The sequence below is a fragment of the Aquarana catesbeiana genome, linkage group LG01, assembly GCF_042186555.1.
Source record: "Aquarana catesbeiana isolate 2022-GZ linkage group LG01, ASM4218655v1, whole genome shotgun sequence".
In the NCBI taxonomy this organism is placed as follows: domain Eukaryota; kingdom Metazoa; phylum Chordata; class Amphibia; order Anura; family Ranidae; genus Aquarana; species Aquarana catesbeiana.
Window position 1 is genome coordinate 274,464,575 of NC_133324.1, and position 15,855 is coordinate 274,480,429.

Consider the following 15,855-nt stretch of genomic DNA (forward strand, 5'->3'; position numbering starts at 1 on the left):
AAAATCAAATGTTAAAAAGCAAATAAAATCTTGAAATACTTTTAGGCCTCATGCACACTAAATGTTATAAAAAAGCCAATAGCATTACCTGTAGAAAGCTGTAGCTGTAGAGTGAGTTTTGCAGTAGCGTTTTTTAGCAAAACTATACTCTCACAAAAGCTTTTGGCTCAAAAACGCTGATAAACGCAGAATAGCCACGCTTTTCAGCATTTCAGCACTTACTGTTCCCCAGAGGCCAATGAAGAATTAGCAGGACAACAGGGCCGCAGCCAGACAACAGGAGCAGGGAGGGAGGCAGATTCTGGCTAAGCACATTGCGTATACTACGCAATTAAGGATGAGCTCAGGCGTGTTCGCAATTAGCACGTACAGAGCCCACCAGGAAGTCGGCACTGCGCTAATCACAGGCAGTGAGACATTCCTCGATCTCTGCAGCCACGCATCGGGACAATGTCTCACTGCTTGGGATTAGCGCTGTGCAGTGCCGACCTCCTGGCGGGCTCTGCACGTGCTAGTTGTGAACACGCCTGAGCTCATTCTTATACGCAATATGCATAGTCCAGATTTAGTATCTTCCTCCACCCTCCAGGCTCCTCCTTGGCCAGGTCTACTATCTAGCCTACCACAGAGCCCTGCAGTAAAGACCGAAAAGAGAAGAAGGGCTCTGAGCAGGCTAGTAGTTTGATTTAGGTGTTCACTTCTCACCCTTATCTAACCTGGCACAGTGCTCTGTCCTGCTGCTGTAGAGTGAAAGCAGGACAGAGTAGTAGACACAGGGCAGGCTAGCACATTGGGCTGTCTCCTGTCTAGCCTGCCACAGTGCCCAGGGCACTGGTCAGGCTCGTTTTAGGCCGGCAGCTCACCCCAAACCAGCCCCTGTAAATGCTTTGTTTAGTTCCGGTGCGCTGACCCATGTGCTGTCACAGATAGGGATGACACCATTGCAGTCGGATATCACTTCCTACTTGTTGGTGTCACCCCTCTGGCGGGTGTCACCCGGGTGCGATCTGCATCCCCTGCACCCACATAGCAATGCCACTGAGTGGAGGGCTGGAAGACAATAAGATTGGACACTGAAGTGTCGGATTTCTTCTCATTTTGCAGGGTTTATAAATAAAGGAAAAGCCAATCAGTTTTTTTTTTTAAAAGAGTACACATGTATCTGTTATGTATGTATGTTTTAATAAAATCATCTAAATAAAAAAGTGGGTGACAGGGCCTTTTTATGTGTTTCACAGCCACATATAAATCTTATCACAGTCATTTAAAAAAAAATAAAAAATTAAACTTTTTTTTGAGCCTTTCATAAATAAGAACTTAATATATTTAGGAACTATATAGGCTGTAGGTAGTTAAAATTGTTGTTATTTTGACATACAGGTACTCCACTATTCTTTATCTTGTATACCTCCGATTGTGTTGTTCCTTGAGGGAAATTATGTTATATTTGTGGAGGACAGTACTATTGTACGCAGGATTACAAATAATTATGAGGTTCTATCATAGGTGTGCACAGGGGATGTGCCAGGTGTGCCTGGGCACACCCAAATCACTATGTGTGATGGCGATTTCCCTCTACTGCCTGGGCCCTCCCCCCCTTGTTGGCCCTCCCGCAATGCTGTTGGCTTCCCTCCTTTCCTCTCCCCCTGCTGCTGTGGGAGATGTTTCAGGATGGAGACCAGGGGAAGGAACTAGTACATATGTAATTTACACACTTGCTCACTGTGTCGATTCATAACTAAAGCATAGTAAACTGTGTTTACTATGCTTCAGCTTGTGAATGAACAGTAAGCCACTCAGCACTGTGTTTGAGCTTTACGGTGCACATCCTAATGCAGTAGGCTGCACACACCTATGGGATCTATATCAGGCAGAAATAGATATGTTGTGGAGATGGTGCAAGGATAATGATCTGCAGTTAACCGCTCCACGTACACATACTGCGGCAGAGCGGCCCTCAAATCAAGTACCTGTGTGACTTTGGAGCATACACACGGTCGCATTAGTTGCACCAAATATTGATTTATTTTTTCTTCTTTTCTGTTCGCTCACTTTGCATTTTGTAAGTTGCTAAAAAAAATAAACAATTAAAATATATGTTTTTGAAAGCATTCTTACTTTACAGCATTTCTTCATACCTGTCTATAAATTTTGCACAGTACTGTATATTCACACACACGCATGTGTGTTTGATCTTTGGGATGCACACCCTAATGCAATAGGCTGCGTATACTTATGGTGAACACGGTAGATAAAAAATATCAACAAGTGTACATGGGAAGATACACAGATCAACAATCTCCTTGTTATATGTCAAAGAGGGGAATGACTTGGACAGTGAAGCCTGCAGAAAACTTAGCAACACACACTATTATCTGCATTTTTTACTCCCTCCACTCACTGGAAGACAGACTGGGGTTAATACAACTAGGACTGAGATGGTAACACTGAGTCTGAAGACAAATAAAATGGACATCTCAGAAGTGCTTTGAAAGTTTGTGGCTAACCTCACAGGACCATTAAACAGGCATGATGGATAAGAAATATCTGCTTGTATTTCTCAGCATTGAGGACATCATTGATCCTGACCAATCTACAACTCTATTTGCAGAAATGCATCCCCAAACTTGCAGGGAACCTCCACCATGCTTCACTGTTGCCTAAGACACTCATTATTGTAATGCTCTCCAGCCCTTCAGTGGACAAACTTCCTCCTGCTACAGCCAAATATTTCAAACTGACTCATCATTCAGAGCACCTGCTGCCATTTTTCTACACCACAGTAATGGACAGTAGATGCATGTACCTGGGTCCCACTGGTCTACGCTGGTTTTGTACTGTTGGCACTGATGGACATCTTTCGATGTCGAAGGGAAGTAAGCATTAATTATGTCTTTCATTTGCTGCATTAAGTTTCTTTGGCTGACCACTGTGTCTATGGTCCTCAATGGCGCCCATTTATTTTTGCTTCTTCAAAAGAGCTTGATCAGCACATCTTGAAACCACAGTGTGTTTTGAAGACTTTGCTTGGGAGAGACCTTGCTGATGCAGTATATTTGTTACTATGCTCAATCTTGTCATGGTGTATGATCTGTGACATGAAACGGTCTTCTATAGCCTTACCTTAGTAGTTTTAAGCTTCCTACACAGCTGTTTCTGATATGCCCCGTACACACAGTCGGATTTTCCAACGGAAAATGTGTGATAGGACCTTGTTGTCGGAAATTCCCACCGTGTGTAGGCTCCATCACACATTTTCCATCGGATTTTCCGACACACAAAGTTTGAGAGCAGGCTATAAAATTTTCCGACAACAAAATCCCTTGTCGGAAATTCCGATCGTGTGTGCACAAATCCAACTGACAAAGTGCCACGCATGCTCAGAATAAATAAAGAGATGAAAGCTATTGGCCACTGCCCCGTTTATAGTCCTGACGTACGTGTATTACGTCACCGCGTTTAGAACGATCGGATTTTCCGACAACTTTGTGTGACCGTGTGTATGCAAGACAAGTTTGAGCCAACATCCGTCGGAAAAAATCCTAGGATTTTGTTGTCGGAATGTGCGAACAAAGTCCGACCGTGTGTACGGGGCATTAGAGATAATCAGCCACAGAACCTGTGTAATTAATATGTGTTCTGTTTTAAAGGGATGAGATGGCAACCCCAGGTTGAAGAAAGAAAGAACAAAGAAGTTCCTGTGGTTTCAAGAGTGCAGTTGTCCACAGGGGATGGCTGTGACTGGTGTCTAGCAGTAACATAGTCAGTCGGACGTGTAGATTGACAGTTCGGGAGGCAGGTAGAGACATGGTCAGCAAACAGGCAAATGATAGGTCCAGGCAGCACTGCAGAAATGTGGTCAATAAAAAGGCCAGGGTTAATACAGGTGGTATGCAGAGTCAACACCTCACTGGCGTGGTGGTGATAAGGAACACTGTTGATAGTGGGACTTGTGTAGTGGCTATCAGGAACACTGTTTCTGGCTTACACTGGTCTGGTGACACTGTGGACTAGTGTGACATCAATCAGGAACACTGCTGTTGACGTACACTGGGCTGGTGACACTGGGAATGGTGGGACGGACGGAAACTGTTGCTTGCTGAACCCCACAGGAACACTGATTCTAGCTACACTGGTCTGGAGACACTGTGGCTGGTGTGGTGATCACAGGACTGTGACTGGCTACACTATTATGACTCATTAAATCCTTAGAGGTATGCAGAGGCATTTTCAATATCCAGATGATAGATGACCTACTGTATGTCTATAGATTTGTTATTTTAAAATAAAGGCATCTTAGGTGAAATTTGGTTTTTTAAGCTACGAGACTGTTGTTTCAGGCAGATTTTTCCCTTTCCTTTTTGGAGTTTTTCAGCTTCTTGAGATCACTGCAGCCAATAAACACTCTATAGCTACCATTAGTTTGTGTGATGAAATCTTATGTTGTAAGATTATGTCAAAATATATCCACGTTTTCCGTGTTATTAAGCTAGTTGTGGTTCCTGGGTAGTGCTAAATCCTCTCCCAGGGTTAGTATTTGTCTTGTATTTAGGGTCCATGAATATTTGGCTTTTAGTCCTCCTCCTTTTGGGTCCATTTTAATTCATGACGATGCCTCACCTGTTATTTATTTTCAGTTTTGGAAAGTATTTTCCAAAACATTAGATACGTTAGGCCTGTCAAGTTTTCATTTCTCAACCATGGGACTGTAGGCCACACCCTCCCCCACCTATTCCCCAGATACAACCATATAAAACAAACACCCAAACCAGTTTATTTGGCAGAAATGACCGCGGCACTTTATTGGTTTAACAACATATTTATATAACCAAATATAACTGAAACACTTTAATACTAATACCATAAATCACATAATCTCTGCCCAGTTTTTGGAACTCGGGCAGCTTCACTGTATCAACACCAAATATGTCCCCACCAGCGGGACTTGAGCAACAAGCCCGGCCTACCCCACATACACAGCCATCTCAATGCTGTTTTGCAGCGCCAGGTTAAAGATATCAGCACCTACATCCGAAAGGTGGACCCCGTCCTGTCTATACAACCCCGCGAATCCACCTTCCAGATCAACGTGCCGATATGCAAAACCCCCCAAGGAGGGCATAAATTTATCCATCCCCCGATTCACCCTCTCCTTCATTTTTTCCATCACCCTGTGCAACGGAGATAACAGCCAACTCAATCGTGGCACTATCTCCGAAAACGCAATGATTGTATCCGGGGAGGTTAAATGAAAACGGGACAAATCCCTCTTAATCGAGGACAACAAGTCTAGCGTACGGGTCTTACCTAAATCATTCCCACCTAAATGCACTAACAGTATCGAGGGAAATGGCCAAACCTGGCACAACTGTGATAATTGAAAATAAAGCTGGTTCCACTTCATGCCTCGCACACCTTTCCAATAAACAGTGAAGGATTCCGGCTGTAACGACAGATTAGTCGAATACCCACGTTGAGCCGCACGCTTCCGTGCCCAGTATATGTAGGAATGGCCCAGAATCCAAACAAAATGATGAAAACCTATATCAAAAAGAGAGGTTAGGTCTGACATAACGTTTGAATCAATCGGACTTCCATCTACCCAAACCCATAATGGCTGAAGCCGGGAGACCCTGAACGGCTGCGTCAGATGCCGCCCCTATCCTAAAGGAATGAGAGGAAAACGTCAAATTGTCTAGCCCTAAATGTGCCACGCATCGCTTTAGTACATAAGAAAACTGATACTTGGTGACCGGGGACAGATCTAAATGCAATAAAAACTGACCCCCCACCCCCCGGACGAACCACCACGAAACAGCTGACTACCACCACTGGGCACAGGGAGCTATCCTCACCTGCTACCAAAGTAACCCATTCCCCGTGACCCAGTTGGTCCCTTTTTGATTGACGCAGGAAAAGGTATACCCTCCCTTGCTCCACTAAAACATGCTCAGCCAACATCCCCCGAGAACACCTCTCGGAACCCGGAAGCAATTCCGAGACCCGAAATGCTCCAAAATATGCCAATACAAAGGCTGTTTGAAAAAGCAAGGCCTCATAACCTGTAAAGCATATTACCGACGTAGCCTCACAAATCCGCCTTAGTAATTCAACACTAATGGGCCTCCTCCCATCCGGGGCGAAATGTCGCTTCCTGTATCCCTTCAGTGCCTGCTTGACTGAGAAAAAACCGGAGCAAGGCGGGAGCTGCCATAGTCAAAAGAAAAAGGATACCCCCGCTAGCGTCTTTGCAATGTAGCTGTAGGAAAACTGCCGATCCATCAAGGTAACCAGAAATGCCAAAATAGCAGATTCAGATGGCGCACCCCAAGCAAAACCGGCACTACCAGTAAACGACACCCACCTCCTCCAAGCAGTAGAATAATCCACCCATGTATGAGGAGCCACTGATTGTCTGATAACATCCCAAACTGGTGTTAGATCAACTCCCACAGGTAGTCTGGGCACCGTGTGCCCTCCTCGTCCGCCTCCGGAAGCAACCGACGGAAACGCTGCATCTGGAAACGGGAGAGAGAATTTGCCACCACATTCAACTTCCCTGGCGTATATTGCACCTTAATCTATATGTTAAACTTCAGGCATAAAAAAAAACAAATGTCGCAGGATTTTAACCACAAATAAGGAACCTGAAGAGAGACAGTTGACCGCAAAAGGACCCCTTTATTGTCGGTCTCCACCAAAATCCGCTTATTGGTGAAGAACCGTCCCCACAGCGCGACAGCCACCAGTATTGGAAAAAGCTTGAGGAGCACAATATTCCTCGTCGCTTTCTTGTGGACCCAAGCCACCGGCCAGGCACCACAGCTCCAATGTGACCCCCAAATAGCCCCAAAACCTTTGGAACCAGCTGCATTCGTGAATAGGCGAAAATCTGGTGCAAAAATAAAGTCTGACTGAAAAAGGAACCTACCATTGAACTCTGCCAAAAAATCGGCCCATACCACCAGATCGTCCTTTAAAGCCTTCGTCAAACGGATGTGCGCAAACGGGGATTTAAAACCGGAAGTGGCGAGATATAAACGTTGTGAAAAGATTCTTCCTATCGGCATGATTTTACATGCAAAAGCCAGAAGGCCCAGCAATGACTGCATTTCCTTCAAAAGAACCTTCTGTCTCCTCAAAAAGAAAGCGATAAGGTTCCACATCCTCGCAACCTTGGCCAAAGGCAAACTAAACTCCATGGCCTCAGTGTCCATGTGAATTCCCAAAAATTCCATCTGCGTTGTAGGCAGACAAGTCTTTTCCCTTGCCAGGGGAACACCAAAATGTCCTGCAATTAATGTAAACAAATGCAAACGGGAACAGAGATCTGAATTTGCCGGGCCGACAAACAAAATATCGTCTAAAAAATGCACCACCGCATCCTGTCCAGACTCGAAAAACATGACCCAATGTAGGAAAGTGGAAAAAGTCTCAAAATAAGTACAAGACAAGGAACACCCCATTGGGAGGCATTTGTCGAAAAAATAAGCACCTTCAAAACAGAAACCCAATGAACTGAATGCTGCCGGGGCGATGGGCAAAAGCCAGAAGGCCGACTTGATGTCGGCTTTAGCCAAAAGAGCCCCACGGCCATGCGCCTTCACCTTTACGATAGCTTCCTCAAAGGTGGCATAAACCACCGAACAGGAAGCACCATCAATGTCGTCATTCAACGAACCCCCCTTGGGGAAGAGAGGTGTTGAATCAACCGGAAGGTGTTTGGCTCCTTTTTAGGCACCACCCCAATTGGTGAAATACGGTAATTGTGGAAAGCAGGCAAAGAAAAAGGCCCTGCCATTCGCCCTTCCGCTATTTCCTTAAACACCTTCTCCCTACCTCCGGAAAACAGTGCACAGATTTTAAATTCTCCACTACCGTACAACCTGTGCCTGAAAAAAATGGAAGGGGGAAACCGCACGAAAAACCTTCAATTAATAAAAGCGCCTCCTCCCTGTTTGGGTACAGGTCCAACCAGGGGCGCATGCTTCCCAGCCTCACTGGCGTGCAGGCTTTTTGGAAAAATATCCTGCGAAGACTGTGGAGCCGTCTTCCGGAAGCATTTTACTATCGGATGGGGCCCCGCACAAACCGAGCATTCGTGCCTATACTTGCAAGTTGCATTAAACCGACAGGAACTCTCATTAAATGCAAAGCAACAACCCCTGCGGTACCCTGCGTTAACAGGGTTAGCCTGGACCAACTTACCTATGGTCGGTCTCTGAGGAACAATCAAATTCAGCCATAGGCCCACATCCTTCATCCCCCACCTTAGTGACGGATGCACCGCCAGTTTCTGGCGAAAGGACTCATCATAAAAATACCAGCCCAATCCGCCAAAACTTTTATAGGCCTCTAGCACATGATCCATATGCTGAAAAAGGCCTCCGCTCAGCTCAGGCTGTTTTTCAACCAGTACACTGAAAAAAACAAAAAATGCCTGCAACCAATTATTAAACGATCGAGCAATAGGCCTGCGCCTATCCTCCTCCTGCCTATCCTCCCCTTTTTTTCCGTTTTAAAAATAAAATCCTTTGATGCCGGAAGAAGGGATAGCATATCTACAAAATCCCCAGCCCAAATTTTTTCCTTCACTGACCCCGGTAGATAACCTAAAGGGGACATCTCACATGGCAACACTTCCTTCATACTCACCTCAGGGACTGACAATCTCGCTGTGAGGTGAGCGCAAAGCAGGGCTGCGCACAGTGCTACCTAACAAACTGTGTGACACGGAAGCGACATTAGAAACAGGAGCATTAGCAGCATGAGAAGAACAGAACAGGAGGTAGAGCCCAAGGAGGATGCAGAAGCAGGTAAACCCACCGAAATAGGAATACCAGCAGAAGAAAGTTCAGCAGAAATAGCTGACAGGTAAACCATTACATCAGGCAACACATTATGCATTAAAGACTCACCCTGCCCCACCGGGGCTGGCGCTGAATCCGATACTGGACCTGGAACTAGAGCTGACACTGGATCCGGTACTGGAGCTGGCACCGGACCTGGAACTGGCGCTGGTACTGTAACCAATACTGGACCTGGCACTGAAGCTGGTGCTGGCGCTGTGACAGGAACTGACGTTGGTGGTGCTGGACCCCAAGCTGATGCCGCAGGATCTGTCTGCACCCTGCTGAGTAGTGTGCCTGAAATCAGGCCGCTCTGCATAGCCAGCAGCTGAGAGGAAGCTGCCACTTGATGTCCGGCGCCCACAGAGACAGGCGGCGACATTCTTCAGATTCCTCCTCTCCGAGGTTGTGAGTTCCCGCCCCTCCTCTTCGCAGGGGATTTTGACTGGAGCCTCCTCTTCTGCCCAGACCGCCGACCGGGCTCCACCGCCCCGCTGACTACCTCCGCACTGGTAGCAGATACACTGCCCTCCTTCCCCTGTCGTTCCGGGGGCACACTCCGGCGTGTGGGCCGTCTAGGGGAAGGCTGCACTGCTCCGCACCGTCATGCTGCTGTCCATCCTCCTCCACGTCCGCCCCGCGTAGCTCATATTCCTCCTCCACTGGCATCTCCAGGCAGCGCCGCAGCCAGGCCTCACCCCCTCGGCTCTCTGCTCTCTCCACGAAGCCACGGATCAGGGCTTCCATCACAGGCAAGTGCAGCTCTTCTTTCTTCCTAGATCGCTGCAGAGGAAGCCCTAGACCCTCTGCAGTCCTTAAATAAACTTCCCTGGGGAACCAGAAACTTCCCTGGATATCCATTGGACATCCCTCACCTGTACCTGAGCTAATTAGATGGACAGAACCGCCTACTCTTACCCATATGGGCCAGGTGGCCCCAGTCCTAAGAAAGCGGGCCCCAATACTTTTGCCCGCTTTCAACATTCTTTCCTCACTGGAGCAGTCACAGAGGCAAATTAGGTTTTCATTCTGCAATTATTAGGATTGACTATATTGAGCGAGAGGTTCAAACTATATGTTTGGCCATCTTTGTTAATTTTGTGATTTGAAAAAAAAATTATTATAACACTAGTTATGGACTCAGCCAGATCTGTAGCGGTCCCCAAACATATATTCTTACATACGCTTTATGGATTTACAGCCAAAGCATTAAATTAATCCACTTTATTGTACACAAGACATGTAAACATTACATTTGAGATCTAAAATAACCTCCATATTGCTCAAGCATAATATGTGTAGATGCCCTGATAAATGCTCTGTAATCCCATGTCAAGATTACTTTTTCTGGTGGTTCATAAGGCAGCCCCATATATACAGTATTTCACAAAAGTGAGTACACCCCTTTACATTTTTGTAAATATTTTATTATATCTTTTCATGTGACAACACTGAAGAAATGTATATAAGTGAGTGGTGTTGCGCTGATCCTTATTATAAAAACAGGTGAACAATGAATAATAATAGTCAATGCGCTAGATAGGAAAATAGTGAAATAGCGTAAACGTGGGAAATGATTCGTATTAGAAAATGTTCATTTCAATAATCAATATCTTCAATAGTGCATAAAAAATAACGTAAGTATACTCAAATAAAATATCACTTCAATAACCTAAAAATACAATCCACGTGAATATAACGTGATACTATCAGGGCACCAGTAATTAGCTCTGAATTTAAATTAAAATAAAGTGCATAATCAACATACATGTATAATAGGACCAGTGAAAATAAAAAGTGCAGACCAGAGTGCTATGTGCAACTCGGAATTTAAAAGAGAAGTGACTAGCTATTTCTATATAAAGTGCATATTGTGCATATTGACATCAGATAATCCATACAGGTGAAAAATATTTCAAATGGGAGAAAATCCTGTTTTGCACAAAAAAAAAAAAAAAAAAAAAAAAATTGAATGTGATGTGACAGCAACGTGCTAACATGCACACGTTGCAATTAAAGTGCTACCAGATGCATTCATAAATGTTCAAAAACAGTCCTTGTGTATAATTGTGACAGCAACGTCCTGGCATGCACACGTTGCAGTTAGAGTGCTGGGGTGAATCACATCTATTTCTTCGTGTGCTAAACACTTTGGTGGGTAATGGCCCCTTACCTTCAGGTAATGGGGCAAAAGCAGGTAACAAAATAATTGTTAGGGGCGTCCGCCTATGGATTCCAGCGCATCCCTCTTTATCCTGGATCTTGGGTTGGAGTTCCCTCAGGTATAATGTAGGGGGATTGTATTCATAGGGGGTAATCAACAAAAGATTACCCCCTATGAATACAATCCCCCTACATTATACCTGAGGGAACTCCAACCCAAGATCCAGGATAAAGAGGGATGTGCTGGAATCCATAGGCGGACGCCCCTAACAATTATTTTGTTACCTGCTTTTGCCCCATTACCTGAAGGTAAGGGGCCATTACCCACCAAAGTGTTTAGCACACGAAGAAATAGATGTGATTCACCCCAGCACTCTAACTGCAACGTGTGCATGCCAGGACGTTGCTGTCACAATTATACACAAGGACTGTTTTTGAACATTTATGAATGCATCTGGTAGCACTTTAATTGCAACGTGTGCATGTTAGCACGTTGCTGTCACATCACATTCAATTTTTTTTTTTTTTTTTTTTGTGCAAAACAGGATTTTCTCCCATTTGAAATATTTTTCACCTGTATGGATTATCTGATGTCAATATGCACAATATGCACTTTATATAGAAATAGCTAGTCACTTCTCTTTTAAATTCCGAGTTGCACATAGCACTCTGGTCTGCACTTTTTATTTTCACTGGTCCTATTATACATGTATGTTGATTATGCACTTTATTTTAATTTAAATTCAGAGCTAATTACTGGTGCCCTGATAGTATCACGTTATATTCACGTGGATTGTATTTTTAGGTTATTGAAGTGATATTTTATTTGAGTATACTTACGTTATTTTTTATGCACTATTGAAGATATTGATTATTGAAATGAACATTTTCTAATACGAATCATTTCCCACGTTTACGCTATTTCACTATTTTCCTATCTAGCGCATTGACTATTATTATTCATTGTTCACCTGTTTTTATAATAAGGATCAGCGCAACACCACTCACTTATATACATTTATCTAAAAGGTTAGGTGTTCACCTTATCGGTGTTTGCGGCTTTTCCACCCACAGCCTCTTCCATACTAGATAGCGCGGGAATAATTTTCCCTTATCCAACACTGAAGAAATAACACTTTGTACAATGTAAAGTAGTGAGTGTACAGCTTGTATAACAGTGTAAATTTGCTGTCCCCTCAAAATAACACAACACACAGACATTAATGTCTAAACCGCTGGCAACAAAAGTGAGTACACCCCTAAGTGAAAATGTCCAAAATGGGTCCAAAGTGTCAATATTTTGTGTGACCACCATTATTTTCAAGCACTGCCTTAACCCTCTTGGGCATGGAGTTCACCAGAGCTTCACAGATTGCCACTAGAGTCCTCTTCAACTCCTCCATAACGACATCACAGAGCTGGTGGTTGTTAGAGACCTTGCGCTCCTCCACCTTCCGTTTGAGGATGCCCAGCAGATGCTCAATAGGTTGCGAGGGGTGTACTCACTTTTGTGAGATACTGTATATGGTCAGTGCAGTTCCTTATCAAAGATAGCAAAAAATCCCTCTTTATGAAATACGTGAGACATTCATTATCCATATATGCTGTATGGTACGTCCATTTTAAACATTGGACATGCATTTTCCATGTGAGCTGTATATCCATTTCAAATCCAATGTGTCACTGTGAAAGTCTATGATAGACAACAGATCCCATCCAGGTGAACATAGAATGATAGTTATTTAAAGTAGACTGACTATGTTCCTACTAGACACCAGAGATGATCCTCCAGCTATTCTTAAATCTGCAGTGGCCAGCTATGAGCGTGTGCGAGAGGTAGAGAGACTTACCACACTGAAACCCTCCTCTGGACCACGCTTTCACCTTTTTTCTACAGATCACCACATGTGACCTGCATTTTGAATGTTTAAGGGTACCTGTTACAACTCGCTGGGACACATATGATCGTATACTGTCCAACTACAGCATGTGAGTATAATTTCTGTGGTTTTGAGGCACCCAGTCCTCCTCTGGACCAAGCTGCATTTTATATACTATAACAGTGAACTCTACTTTAAGCCCCCGTTCACACCTATGCGAATTAGATGCGGCTTACACCGCATCCAATTCGCAGGACATTTTAAAATACATTCATTTGAATGTATCTTGTTCACATATGTGCATTGCATTCGCACTACGCATTGCACAAAAAACGTGTGCGTTTTTGGGCATTGCGGTGCAAATTACAAGCCCATTATCTCCTATGGGAATGCATCTGATTCGCACATGCATTGCGTTCTGAACATGGATTTTCTCCTTCTCCTCACTACACCTCCCCCCTCTCCCTGCTCACTATTCTGCAGCTACAACACAGAGAAACCTTTGAACAACTGATTTTTATCTTCCCAGTGAAACCTGAGCTTCAATTCGCACCGCACATGTGTGAACCCAGGCTCAGTGTAAGTAAACCCTCCTATTGTTTTTAGCCAAGGAAGCTGCCATCTTTGCCTCTGTTTAATCTACAACTGCCATGGTGCTGCACATGTGACCAATTATGACACCAGCCATTGGATTGTTTGACAGTTTGGTTGAGAGCACAACCAATGGGAGTGTTACATTTCCGGCATGTGACGGAAATGAAACTGTTTTATGGATGGGTTTACTTCCGCTTTAAAGACTAAGTTCACCTTTTTTTTTTTTCAAAATTCCAGCTCCCCTATGTACCAATATAGCATTCGTGTACTTTTTTTGCAAAAATATCAAAGCTTTCTATAAAATCTACAGACACGTACCTTACTGTCCTCCATCCATGATTCCAAACGTATCTATTGCTTCTGTCTTACGTCCTTACAGACTGTAGGTCATGACACAGGAAAGAGTTGACCAGCTGACCTCATTAGCACACACCCTGCATCATCTACCCTCCCATTCCCAGGTGCACATTTTTTAAATGAAATGCAATCAATTAGTGATCACCCTTCTCAATAAATATACAATCAGATTGCATAGTGTATGGTCATCTTTATACAAGTACATAGGAGGGAGTAAACAGAAACACTCAGCTGTTAAGCTCAGTTCACAATTCTGCATAGCGAGAACTCGCATTCCCACATGCATTTTTTTTTTTTTTTTTTTTTTTTAGAGGGGGGGGGGGGTGTTTTGGAGCATTTTCACTCATCAAATATAGGGCAGCCCATATACCTAAATGGGCTGCCCTGTACACAGCAATCGCCCCAAAGAAGCTTCAGAGCTTTTTTTTTTTAGAGTGGAGCTTGGTGCATTTTTTACTGTGATTTTTGGTGCAGCGCATTTCTGAAACACAAGGAAACACACAGATGTGAATGGAGCCTTATTGTTCTCGTGTTAAACACACCATTTTCACTTTCAGGCACCATTTACATCTAGCATAGTGGGAGCAAACATTTTGTGTCTCGTTTTTCCTGTGACACGCATAGGGCAGCCTGCTGATTTAAATGAGCTGTGCTATATATGGCTTATGGGACATTTTGGCATTTTGTGGGTTGCGTGTTTACTGTGCGTTTTGCAGTATTTGCCATTCATTTTTTCACATGGCAAAATGTGTGTTTGCTTCTGTGTTTTGTGTGTTAACACTGAAAGCGCGACTAGTAATTTTAGGTGTATAAAGGTGGCCATACACTATACAATCTGATTGTACATTCTCCTTTAGATCCGCCATCAATTATGTAGTGCAAGGACCTGCTGGATTGGATATAGAGTGATTAGCTAGCGTTTCCTCCTATTATATAAATTTGGTATATCTAAAGGAGATTGTACAATCAGATTGTATAGTGTATGGCCATCTTTATACACCTAAAATTACTGGTTGCGCTTTCAGTGCCATTAATTGGTAACGGTAAACCAAACACAGAAAGCAAATACAAATTTTTGACATATGAAAAAACGAGTGGCAAATGCTGCAAAATGTACAGTAAAAATCACACAACATACAAAACGCCAACATGTCCCATAAGCCACATATAGCAAAGCCCATTAAAATCAATGGGCTGCCCTATGCGTGTCACAGGAAAAGCGAGACACAAAACGTTCACTTCCACTATGCTAGATGTGAATGGGGCCTGAAAGTGAAATTGGTGCGGTAACACAAGAACAATGAGGCTCCATTCACATCTGTGTGTTTCCTTGCATTTCAGAAATGCGCTGCACCAAAAATCGCAGTAAAAAACGCACCAAGCAAAAAAGTTCTGAAGCATCTTTGGGGCGACTGCTGTGTGTAGGGCAGCACATTCGGGTGGGTTGGCTGCCCTATGTGTGATGAGTGAAAATGCTCCAAAACACCTCCCTGCCTCGCTAAAAAAAAAACAAAACAAAACAAAAACAAGGTGGGAATGTGAGTTCCCGCTATGCAGAGATGTGAACAGGCCTTGATCGCTGAGTGTTTCTGTCCACTCCCTCCTATGTCCTTGTATAAAGATGGCCATACACTATGCAATCTGATTGTGTATTTAGTGAGAAGGGTTATCACTGATTGATTGCAATTCATTTAAAAAAACCTGCACCTGGCAATGGGTGGGTGGATGATACAGGATGTGTGCTAATGAGGTCAGCTGGTCAACTCCTGCCTGTGTCATGACCTACAGTCTGTAAGGACGTAGGGCAGAAGCAATAGATACGTTTGGAATCATGGATGTAGAACAGCAAGCTACGTGTCTGTAGATTGGAAAGCTTTAACATTTTTTGCAAAAAAAGTACATGAATGCTATATTGGTACAAAGGGGAACTGGAATTTAGAAAAAAAAAAGGTGAACTTATCCTTTAAATACCTATTATATTATGTTCACCTGGTCTGTTGTCCATCATAGAC